Source organism: Pseudophryne corroboree, chromosome 4 (assembly GCF_028390025.1).
Source record: "Pseudophryne corroboree isolate aPseCor3 chromosome 4, aPseCor3.hap2, whole genome shotgun sequence".
In the NCBI taxonomy this organism is placed as follows: Eukaryota; Metazoa; Chordata; class Amphibia; order Anura; family Myobatrachidae; genus Pseudophryne; species Pseudophryne corroboree.
The window spans coordinates 477161007-477173322 of NC_086447.1; the positions used below are offsets into that span (position 1 = coordinate 477161007).

Below are 12316 nucleotides of genomic sequence, written 5' to 3' on the forward strand. Positions count from 1 at the left end.
CCCAAACACTGGGTTTGCATGGAGATGTGAATGGGACAGGAACTTGTTAATTAGATTGTGTTTTATGAATGCAAACTAGTGGGTTTCAGGTAACAACAGTTTGATGTAACATTTCCTAGGCTACATTATCTAGGATGCAGATTTGGTTAAATTACAAGAACTTTGTGTGTGACAGGAAGAAGGAAATTGCTTTTTTGCACTTATATCCTTTTGAAATGTAATTTATCTATTTGTATTTTGTAAGATATACTGATTGGATGGAAAGGACTCAGGGGGGACATGACCCCCTGTTGTACTGTGTGGAAAATTGACATAAAAAGGAGGCCTGCGAGCATCCAGAGTGTATTATACCAGTTTCATTCTGCTGTAACATCTTGCTGTATTGCTGAGCCTTTTTGAAGGCTGTATTTGGGCAAATAAAGATCTTCTGCCTAAAGATGACCGCGTCATCTTGTGACCTACAGGGCTATGCAAAACCTAGCCCCATTCACCGGCTGTCCAGGGAGCACCCAACATCTCCAAGTACCGCCTTCCGCCAGCTACCGGTAGAAGCCTAGTCAAGCGACTAGTGGGGATTTGTCAACACCACACAGGTGTGGTACGGCAGCGTGTCGGCACACACAGAGCAGAACTGTGGTTCCAAACGCCATGGCAGGTTAGGAGTTTGGTGGTATATCTGTCTGAATAAGCATCTCCTATCCTCTGGGAATAGGAAGTGGTATGCTAATCGCCTCTGCTAGCAGAGAGGTGTGAATGACAATACTTTTTGATGTTGGACAGTGCTCAGCAGGTAAAGGCTAGGTGTGGAAAGAAGACTGGATGTGTTTCCAGTCTTTCCTGTTGTAATCCCAAACACTGGGTTTGCATGGAGATGTGAATGGGACAGGAACATGTTAATCAGATTGTGTTTTATGAATGCAAACTAGCGGGTTTCAGGTAACAACAGTTTGATGTAACATTTCCTAGGCTGCATTATCTAGGATGCAGATTTGGTTAAATTACAAGAACTTTGTGTGTGACAGGAAGAAGGAAATTGCTTTTTTGCACTTATATCCTTTTGCTATGTAATTTATCTATTTGTATTTGTAAGATGTACTGATTGGATGGAAAGGACTCAGGGGGGTCATGACCCCCTGTTGTACTGTGTGGAAAATTGACATAAAAAGGAGGCCTGCGAGCATCCAGAGTGTATTATACCAGTTTCATTCTGCTGTAGCATCTTGCTGTATTGCTGAGCCTTTTTGAAGGCTGTATTTGGGCATATAAAGATCTTCTGCCTAAAGATGACCGCGTCATCTTGTGACCTACAGGGCTATGCTAAACCTAGCCCCATTCACCGGCTGTCCAGGGAGCACCCAACGTCTCCAAGTTCTGCTTTCCGACAGCTACCGGTAGAGGCCTAGTCAATCGACTGATGGGGATTCATCAACACAACACAGGTGTGGCAAGGCAGCGTGTCGGCACATACAGAGTAGAACTGTGGTTCCAAATGCCACGGCAGGTTAGGAGTTTGGTGGTGGCAGCATAAACCCACCCACGGTGCAGTGGGTGGAGTCAGAAACAGGCGGTTACTGATGGTAAGCGGGAATCCCCTATGTGGCCAGGTCCCGTTTGACCTAAACATCCATTCTGTGTACTGGGGACGGGTCGCGAAAGCGGTGAGGACTTTCATATGGGACCGTCCGGTCACACTATCTCTCCTGTATGTACAGCCCCATAAGTCTCTCCACAGTATGTACAGCCATGGCCGGTTCTCACCTCACACTGGCGCTGAGCAGGAAGATGAATGAAATGCCATGGCCGCTACGGACAGCAGGAGATTACAGGTGGGAAGGTGGTCGAGCTGGTTTGGTAAGTACCTGTCTTCGCGCCAGTCTGCTCACACTGGCAATGTAGTGTGCAGGCACAGGAAGGAGTCTTCTCACTTAAACAGAGCATTCCGTGGAGGGGTGCGGCTGGGTATGATTACTGTCAGGTGATGATTACCCATCTCGGTGGGCCCCTGAGACCTGCCGGGCCCTAAGCAGCTGCTTTGGCTGCATAGTGGTAAATTCGCTACAGGGGGTATAACATCCTTGATGGTAATTTTATCTTGCTGAACTTAGACCAAGCTTTGCAGATTTCTATCATTTTGGAAAGTACCCAGTCTGAAGTAAAAGGTTCCCCCCCTCCCCCCTTCCCCCCGCCTCCCCCCACCTTTCTGACAGGTCCATCTCCACGTCCTCTCTAAACTCCACACAGCAACCCCAACCCTACAATCACTAGTCACCACATACACATAACATTTTAAAAAACACCAGCCAATTCCCCCCTATTTTCATTCTTCTTACTTCACATCAATCACTGTCCATTTTCACCTCCCACCATCCCACCGCATTTCATCCTATCACACCTCATTACTTTTCATTCCACCCTTTACCAATATCAGCACTTCATTATCCTCTCACTATGTTGCTCATCGTTCACATGAGCAAATATAATTCCACTTTTCATACACTCCACCGTCCAACTCTCACACTTTGAATCAAACAAAAGACAAAAATACAATTTCAAAAAAACAATTTTATTTAATCCTCCCTCCCTTAATTGGACACATCATTGCCCAATATTATTTTTATCACTTATACTACAAATCCTTCTGGATCATCAATCAGTAACAATAGGTTATCAACCCCGACTAGTTTGTCCGCAACATAAATAACCCTGCATCTTTCATCAAAAACACCCATCCCATATTTGCAGTGTCCAATCTTCAATTAATCTCATTAATGCCCTCATCAAACCAAGCTGTAACACATCTAATCACCATCAATCCTTCAATACATGATTGGTCCGCGCATCCTATTTAAATGGTTACTAGGTGTGAGAAAACACGGGGCTTCCGTGAACAAGCCTAGCTTACAGGTGAAACGTACGTCGGAAACCTGACGCCCAATCAGTGACGTCACTGCGGCATCGCCCTCTCCGGAACAGGCGGCCGCACGGTCACAGAACACGGAGCACGGAGCACGGTCACAAACTACAGCAACCGGCCGCTGGGTTATCTGCAACATTGGAAAGTGGTAACCTCTAATTATATGTTCATTTCTAAGCAGCGCATCAGAACCCATTTGGTCTGACTATCCCTGCACCTGCTCCGTAACTATACTCAGAATTGATTCTATTTAAACAGCCAATTCGGAACTATACTGCAAGCTCGTTTATATTTATATTTATATTTATATTTTCTACACAAAGAAATGGTACTTTTGTTGTGCTGCTCACATTGTATTCATGCAGCCTAACTTACAATAACATTGTTGCAACATAGTCCACATTAATATTATTGATAGCCATTTTCAGCAAGAGAAATCCAGAAATTGCAATATCAGTTACCCATATTTGTTTATCATATGGACAAAGACTTTCCCTATTCTTTGTTTTTTTGCTGTTCATCACATGGACAAAGACTTTCCTTCTTTTTCGTTTTTTTTGCCGCCTTTATTGTATTCATGCAGCATATCTCATGATATTATTGGCTATTTACAGCAAAAAATAGACAAGGTTTTCTCTGCTTGTAAGAATATCCACATTGACATTTTTTTCAGGATTTTCTTCTATACAACCGGATTACAGGAATATCATCCTGCTCAACAGTCCATCAGTTTAACAATAGATTGGTATAGTTTGCTGCAATTTGCTACTCCTATACTTGACTGATGTAAGTCTTGGATACAGACATTGTGCTCATACCGAGTTCATAGCACCATCGGTTACAGACAGCAGCAGTATTTACCTACACATACTCTCTCACTCAGAATATCAGTGGCAGGAGCTTACAAGCCCTGTCAGATACCAATACAGAATATTAAAATAGTGTCTGTTTATTTTCTGACTCATTTGGCCCACGGCCATACTATCCTGAATACGCCCGATCACGTCTGATCTTGGAAGCTAAGCAAGTAAGGCCTGGTCAGTACTTGGATGGGAGACCTCCAGGGAATACTGGGTGCTGTGGGCCACTTTCTTTAGGAGAATTTTATATCACACCCCAATTTCCTTATATCATCCACATTTTCATTTTCATTTTCATTTTCAGTATTTTCCCCACTATTCTGCATTTATCCATTGATTCTTCCACCCGATGGATATAAGCGGTCTATTAGACCTTGCAGACCTTTCTCTCATTTAGTATTTCTTGATACAAATCGGCCCACGGCCATACTATCCTGAATGCGCCCGATTACGTCCGATCTTGGAAGCTAAGCAGGTATGGCCTGGTCAGTACATGGATGGGAGACCTCCAGGGAATACTAGGTGCTGTGGGCCTTTTTCTTTCAGGAAAATTCTTGTACCATTTTCTTTAGAGCTTACTCCACATTCCAATCTTTTCTGTGACCTGTACATATTGTGATTTCCAAATATATATACAATTACAACAACAATATTTTCACCTGCTATATCTAGAACCATATTTGGTACAATGGCAATCTAGATTCTTATTATCATCAACATTTTTGTTCACCCCACAGTGAACTTTTAGTCTATTATTAAAAGTTAAGTTTTACTTAATCCACTGAGAGGAAGGACTCCAAACGGTCCTCCTCTTCATCATCTATTCATTCGTATTTAACCAAGAGTGCTTCCACACAAGGTTATTTTGTCTTTCTCTTGTTTTCTCCCTGTAGCTCTACAGAAGTGACTTCCTTAATAAGCTCCATAACATTTCTCCAAAAGTGAATAATTTGAGAGGAGTTTCAACAGATTTCACCGCCAAAAGAGAATTGATGTTGAGAAATGTATGTCTAAAAGAGACCTCTAAAATATCTCAAGAACATTCTTAAGAACATTTTCTCTTGAAAGAGTTAGCTTGGTGGAGAGAGGAACAGTAGCAGGGACAGATTAAGCCTTGGGGTGGCCAAGGGCACTTAAGACAGAGGGGCCCAGGGGAAAGACAGGTGTATATTAGATTGTGCATACCTCCCAACATGACCCATTCCAGGAGGGACAAAATTCTCTCTACCTGGACATCCCTCTTAATATATGATTGGCGTCACCTTTGTTGAACTATTTAATTGAGAAGACAGGTATTTACCACAAAGGATTGCAATCATAAATTAAGAGGGAAGTCCAGGTAAAGAGCATTTTGCCCCTCCTGGAATGGGTTATTTTGAGAGGTATGGCTTGTATATATAAAATTTAAACCAAGGGTGCATATTAGATTTAAAGTAATAGTTTAATAATGCTCCACCTAACTGAGAGACAATTATGTTGTAAAGTTTTCTTGTAGTGGAACAAAGACAACTTAAACAACCTTAAAATACAAAGAGAAAAATAAAATATATAATTTATCTTCACATATGCAAGAATAGCAGCATCCCCTGTACTACTTACAATCTGGGACAAAACTCAAGAGGATTCTCTGTGTGTCTTTCTCTATAGACACAAATGCTCTCATTAGATAACAGGTTACACAGGAGCCAGACACCTAGGTGGGGAGGAGAAGACGTTGGGATCCCTGGGTCACTTATAGCCAGAGCCTGATTAAGGGTTCCAGCTGCCCTAGGTTAATACAGAAGTGGCCACCCCTCACCCTTCGCCATCACCAATTTTCTAGTTCACATTCAGCTAAAAATCTCTAACAGGCTCGGGCCTCAACTCCATTCATATTGCCACTTACCGCCCTACCAGTGCTGGCAACGGCGGCAGTAGCATCAATCACAGCCTCGGCAGCGGAGCCAGTTGTGGCTCTCACAGGATCTCCTCTTCCCGGCTTTCCTCTGTGACGTCGGAAATCCCAGCAGACATCACTGCTCCCACAGTTCCCGGGGAGATCTCATGATCTGAACTCCAGCAGCAGCAGGAAGTGCTCCCATCCCAGTGCAATATTTTGTGCTGGCGCTGCGCCCCCCAGGACTCAGCGCTCCAGGCTGTAGCCTTATCAGCCTATTGGTTAATCAGGCCCTGCTTACAGCTCTCTCCCCCCTCCTATCTCTTCTCTGGTCTGGAAGCTCCGTCAGTAGCTCATGAAACATGACACTCCTGTGTCTCTGCTTGCAATGCATATGGTCCTGCTCGCATTCTGCCTGCGTGGTTCTGCTGCTGCACAAGAGGGGGAGCTAGTGATGTCAGTGTGCTCCTGCCAGGGGACACCCTGACAGAGAGGAGCCCAGGGTACAGTATCCCCTATGCCACCCCAATCTGGCTATTAGCAGGGAGGTTTCAAACAGATCAGAGAGGGTTAGCTGGGGGGAGGGACGGGGGGGGGGGGGAGAAAAAAAAGATGGAAATCTTGGAGAAAACAGAAGGATAATGGGAAATAACAGGATGGTCCCTTTCAAAATTGGGCTATGGGGACCACAAATGTCTAGTTATTCTTTATTCTGTGAGCCGAGAGTAGTTACCAATGCAAGAGTTATACAACAGGACTGGTGGGGTCACAGTTTTTGATTATTAGTCTTGGTACTACCCTAACTAAAGCTGCTCCAGTGCAGTGATGTCATTAATTTATGCACTGTAGAAGCCAGGTGGGGGCAACAAATTCAAAACTGCTCTGAGCTCCCTCTGTGCAAGTGCTGTACCTTGTGTGAATCCCTCTGGCCCAGCTAATATCCTTCATTGAAGATGCATCTCTCTTTGACCACAACTGGCACTCCCCCATCTGACAAAATACTTTTGACTGTCTGCATCCTTTTGTGCATGTTTCCAGCTGTGCAAGGACTTAGGAATTAGAGCACTTTTCTCCTGTCACCTCTCTCCAGTTTCTTATAACCAAAGGCAGGCTGGGCAAAGAGGCATCATATTTCTAATGGTCGCTCTATATGGCACCATAAGTGAATCAGAAAGGCTGCAATCATGAGGGTGGGGTGGGTGTTTGTAACACACTCTGTCTTGTCTGTCGGAACTGCAGTCCTGGGCTCAGGCAGAGAAGGGGTCCTGGGTGCAGCCGGCAGACCACTGTGGATACTAGTAGTGCCGGCGGGCGGCATTTTGAACCTGGTGCCGGCTATGACTAGCAGCCAATTGGCACTGGAGCTCGCGGTCTGGCAGCCAGTCACGAGTGGATATAATGATCACACTGTGTAGCACCACGTACAGCTTCCCCAGGATGTCCCGGCTGCTGGCGGATGTGTGACAGGTGGTTGTCAGTGGTTTCCCTGCTGTGCCCCTTCTGTCAAATGTCCACTAATAGTTGGCTGTGATCAGCCAGGCGCAGAGCCTGGGGAGGGGATGGCAGATGAGGGGCACACAGGCGCAGAGACTGGGGAGGGGATGGCAAGTAGGGGACAACACAGTGATATCATACCTGTAAGTAGATATGCTGTATAATACCTTGTGTGCAATCAGTATTGTACTCAGCAGGTGTCACTGGCAGTCATAGGCAGTCACTGGCAGTCATAGGCACTAATGTGCTGTTATGCACACCAGTGCCAGCAGGAATGTACTGGTGTCTGAACGGAGAGGGATGCAAAACAAATGAACTCACAGACAGACTGGGGAATATGACATTACATACACAGAAGGTGATAGGGTAACAAAATAAACACAAAGTGAACAGAGAAGCCCAAAGGCTAAGAAACTGGGTGTCTCCCTAGTATTAGGAATGCTCAGATGGAAAGAAGCGAGATGTTGTGATTTAATACGTAGAGAACCCGAAATGCTGTTGCTAAGGGCAACAGCAAAACCCTAAAGGGTTACCAACGGGTGTGGCAGTAAACTCCTTGGTCAGAGATGGAATAATAGACACAAGGAGAGTCTCCACAATCCTAGTACTCACTTGCAGTGCACTTGTTCAGCTTACTGCCACTAAACTGACACCTGAACACCTTGCACAGTGAGAAAGGATTTTGGCAGGCAAGTCTGAGAATACAGCCGCAAACTTGCTAGGTTCACAGAGTAGCAAAAGAACCCCAGCAGGTTAAACGACTGACTCCAGTCTTACTGCTAGGTCTGGATTGGCAGAGTGTAATACCAAATCCCAAGGCCTATTTGTAGTAAGCAACAAACAAATACAAAGTTTACACAGTACTAGCTAGCTTTCAGGAACTGACTAACCAACAAAGATTCAGCAGCATCTGCCTAACCTGAGAAGAGGGTTTATATAGCAGGTGCTGTCCACGCCCCACTCAGACCTCACAGACTGTGAGCACAAAAACCAGCACCGGATCCCCTGCCGTGCACAGAGCCTGTAACCACTGCACAGCAAAAGACCCGAACCGGAGTATCAGCTACGCTCAGGTTACTCCGCTAGCACTTGTCTCCCGGTTGCCATGACGACGTGGCAGCACAGAGCAGGAGACCCTAACAGTACCCCCCCTCTGACGAGGGGTCAAAGAACCCCTACCACCGGGTTTATCGGGGAACTGCGAGAAGAAAGAGCGTAACAGTCTGGGGGCATGAAGATCACAACTGCGCACCCACGACCGCTCCTCCGGGCCATACCCCTTCCAGTGCACCAAAAATGACAGCCGACCCCGAACCATCTTGGAGTCAAGAACCCTTTCAACAACAAACTCCCTCTGGCCACGTATCAGAAGAGGGGAAGGTCTTCCACTGGAAGAAGGATTACTAATCGCCCGTTTTAAAAGGGAACAATGAAATGTTTTATTGATACCCAAAGAACGGGGTAGATCTAACTGAAATGCCACCGGATTGATAACCCTAGTGATCTTATAAGGACTGATGAACCGGGGGCCTAACTTATGAGATGGCTGTCTCAACTTCAAATTCTTGGTAGACAACCAGACGAAGTCTCCTAATTTGAAGCTGCAGGGTCTTTTCCGCTTATCAAAAACCCTTTTGGTCACTAATGACACAGACACAAGGGCTTTCTTCACTTTCCTCCAAATACCTCTAAGGACCGAAACCACAGAGGAACCACCAGGCGTGGAGTCCAGGGGGTCAAAAGAATTGGCCTTAGGATGATGCCCATACACACAAAGGAAGGGAGAGATCCCTGTAGCAGAGTGAGCCGCGTTGTTATAGGCAAACTCCGCCATGGACAGATGAGCAACCCAGTCAGTCTGACACTTGGAGACATAACACCTGAGGAACTGCTCCAAGGACTGGTTCACCCTTTCAGTCTGCCCATTAGACTGCGGATGGTAGCCTGACGACAAGCTGACAGAAATCTGGAGATCGGAACAAAATGCCCTCCAGAATTTGGCCACAAACTGGGATCCGCGGTCAGAGACCACATCAAGTGGCAACCCGTGGAGGCGCACAACATGCAGCATAAATAATTCAGACAGGCGTCTGGCCGATGGCAGCCCAACCAATGGAACGAAGTGCGCCATCTTCGAAAACCTGTCAACGACAACCCAGATGGCTGTCATCCCCGAGGATTTGGGCAAGTCCACCACAAAATCCATTGAAATGTGGGTCCATGGCTTAGATGGAATAGAGAGTGGATGTAATGGGCCAACAGGAACCCCTCTAGGAGTCTTATTTCGGGCACAGATGTCACATGCCCGAACCCACTGATCCACATCCCTAGCCACCGAGGGCTACCACACCGCCCTAGATAGCAACTCCCGAGTTCTGGCAATACCCGGGTGACCTGCCGACTTCTTGGCATGGAATTCCAGGAACACTCGCTGTCTTAACCTAGAAGGCACAAACAAAAGACCTACCGGAAGGTCTGGAGGAGCCTGCTCCTGTGCTCTATGGACTAATGACAAGAGGTCCTGGGTAATGCCCACTTTAATACATGATGGGGACACAATGGGCAATGGCTCCTCGGTGATCTCCTGGATTGGAGCAAAACTCAGCGAGAGCGCATCAGCCTTGATGTTTTTTGACCCAGGGCGATATGTTATCAAAAAATTAAAGCGAGCAAAAAACAAAGCCCATCGTGCCTGCCTGGCATTGAGGCGCTTCGCTGACTCTAAATATGCCAAATTCTTATGGTCGGTGAGAATTGAGACCACAAACTTAGCCCCCTCAAGCCAGTGTCTCCACTCCTCGAGTGCATCCTTAATAGCCAACAATTCCCGGTTACCCACGTCATAATTCATCTCGGCAGGCGAAAATTTACGGGAAAAGTAAGCACAGGGATGAAGGCGATTATCAGACACCCCCATCTGAGAGAGCACTGCCCCAATACCCATCTCAGAGGCATCCACCTCCACCACAAAAGGACGCTCTGGATCTGGGTGTCGCAGCACCTTGGCCGAGACAAATGCCCTTTTGAGACGGGCAAAAGCCGCTTTGGCCTCACAAGACCAGTGAGCAACATCCGCCCCTTTCTTAGTGAGTGCCACCAAGGGCGCCACTATAGACGAAAATCCAGCGATAAATCGTCTATAAAAATTCGCAAAGCCCAGAAAACGCTGAAGCGCCTTCAAACTAGTGGGCTGCACCCAATCCAGGACTGTCTGTACCTTGGAACCCTCCATTTGGAAACCTTCTGGGGAGATAATATATCCTAGAAATGCGATTTGCTGAACTTCAAATTCGCACTTCTCCAGCTTCGCCCCAAGCCGGTGGTCTCTGAGTTTCTGGAGGACTAAGCGTACATGCTTCCGATGTTCCTCCAGGGAATGGGAGAAGATTAGGATGTCATCTAAGTATACAACTAAGAATCTATCCAAATATTCCCTGAGCACATCATTCATGAAGTCCTGGAAGACTGCCGGGGCATTACAGAGCCCAAAAGGCATCACCAAATATTCATAATGCCCTGAGTGGGTATTAAAGGCAGTCTTCCATTCATCCCCCTCTCTTATTCGGATTAGATTGTACGCACCGCGTAGGTCAATCTTAGAAATAATGGTGGCAGTACGAAGCTGGTCAAACAAGACCGAAATGAGAGGCAGTGGGTATGAGTTTTTAATCGTGATACGGTTCAATTCCCTGAAGTCGATGCAGGGTCGCAACGAACCGTCCTTTTTACCCACGAAGAAGAACCCCGACTCAACTGGAGACTGTGAAGGTCTGATAAATCCCTTAGCCAAGTTCTCCTGAATGTACTCTGCCATAGCCTGAGTCTCAGGACGTGACAGGGAGTACAACCTGCTCTTGGGAAGCTTAGCATTCGGCAACAAATTAATGGCACAGTCATAGGGGCGATGGGGAGGTAGTACCTCTGCAACTCTTTTGGAGAACACGTCCGCAAAATCTGCATAACATCCTGGCAATCCTGGCAAACTTAGCTGCGAAAGCCTGACTGGAAGGCTCAAGCAACTCCTGAAACAATCACTACCCCAACTAAGAATCTCCCCAGAGACCCAGTCAAATTGAGGATTGTGGGCCCTTAACCAGGGTAACCCCAACACCAATGGGGCAAAAGTACAGACAGTCACATAAAAGGACAATTTTTCAGAGTGTGTGGCTCCAATAAACAAAGAAATCTGGCTAGTGCAAGAGGTAATTTTACCCTGGGATAATGGTTCCCCGTTTAACCCACAAATCTCAATTTCCGATGCCAAGGGTACTAAGGGAACAGAGTGTTTCAGGGTGAATTGGCGGTCCATAGAAACCCCGTCGGCCCCACTGTCCACAAAGGCCTCAGTCTTGACAGTTTGACCGAGGATCTTCAAGGTCACCGGAATGATAAAAGTCTTCTTGGGAAATTCTGACTTCTGGCCTGACAGGATATTTCCCATCACCCACAGGCCCTGAAGTTTTCCGGCTTTTCTGGGCATGATACTACCACATGACCTTTATTCCCACAGTACAAACATAACCCCTGCTGTCTCCTCCGCGTCTTCTCACGCGAGGAGAGGCGGGTAGCCCCAATCTGCATAGGCTCCTCGGAAAATTCCTCAGAGTCTGAGGTTCCCTTGGGAAAGAAGGAAACCTCGGTCTCCCTTTCAAGCCTGCGCTCTCTCAGCCGTCTATCCACCCGAATGGATAACTGCATGAGCTGATCCAAGCTATCAGGCAAGGGATATTGTACCAGTTGGTCTTTTAACTGGTTAGAAAGACCTCTTTGGTACTGGTGTCTCAGGGCTGGGTCATTCCACTGGGTATCATGGGCCAACCTCCGAAACTCCGTACAATAAACCTCAACTGGCCTTCGCCCTTGCTTAAGGATCGAAATCTGAGCCTCGGCTGAGGCCGTCTTGTCAGGGTCATCATACAACATGCCCAGTGCCGTAAAAAAAGCATCAACACTTTTAAGCGACGGACAGTCAGGCTGCAACCCATATGCCCAGACCTGTGGGTCTCCTTGTAGCAAGGAAATCACTATGCCCACCCGCTGAATCTCCGACCCAGAAGACTGAGGCCTAAGCTGGAAATATAGCTTGCAGCTCTCCTTGAAACAAAAGAACTGTGAGCGATCTCCAGAAAAACGATCCGGGAGATTTACTTTTGGCTCCTTAACCCCTGAAGG

At 46.6% G+C, this 12316-nt stretch overlaps 2 pseudogenes; both read left to right on the top strand.

Annotated features, from left to right (window-relative positions):
* The first annotated feature begins 3882 nt into the window (after positions 1-3882).
* Positions 3883-4000, top strand: LOC134912809 (5S ribosomal RNA; annotated as a pseudogene).
* A 190-nt stretch (positions 4001-4190) lies between these two features.
* LOC134913115 (5S ribosomal RNA) lies at positions 4191-4308 on the top strand (annotated as a pseudogene).
* The last annotated feature ends 8008 nt before the right edge of the window (positions 4309-12316 follow it).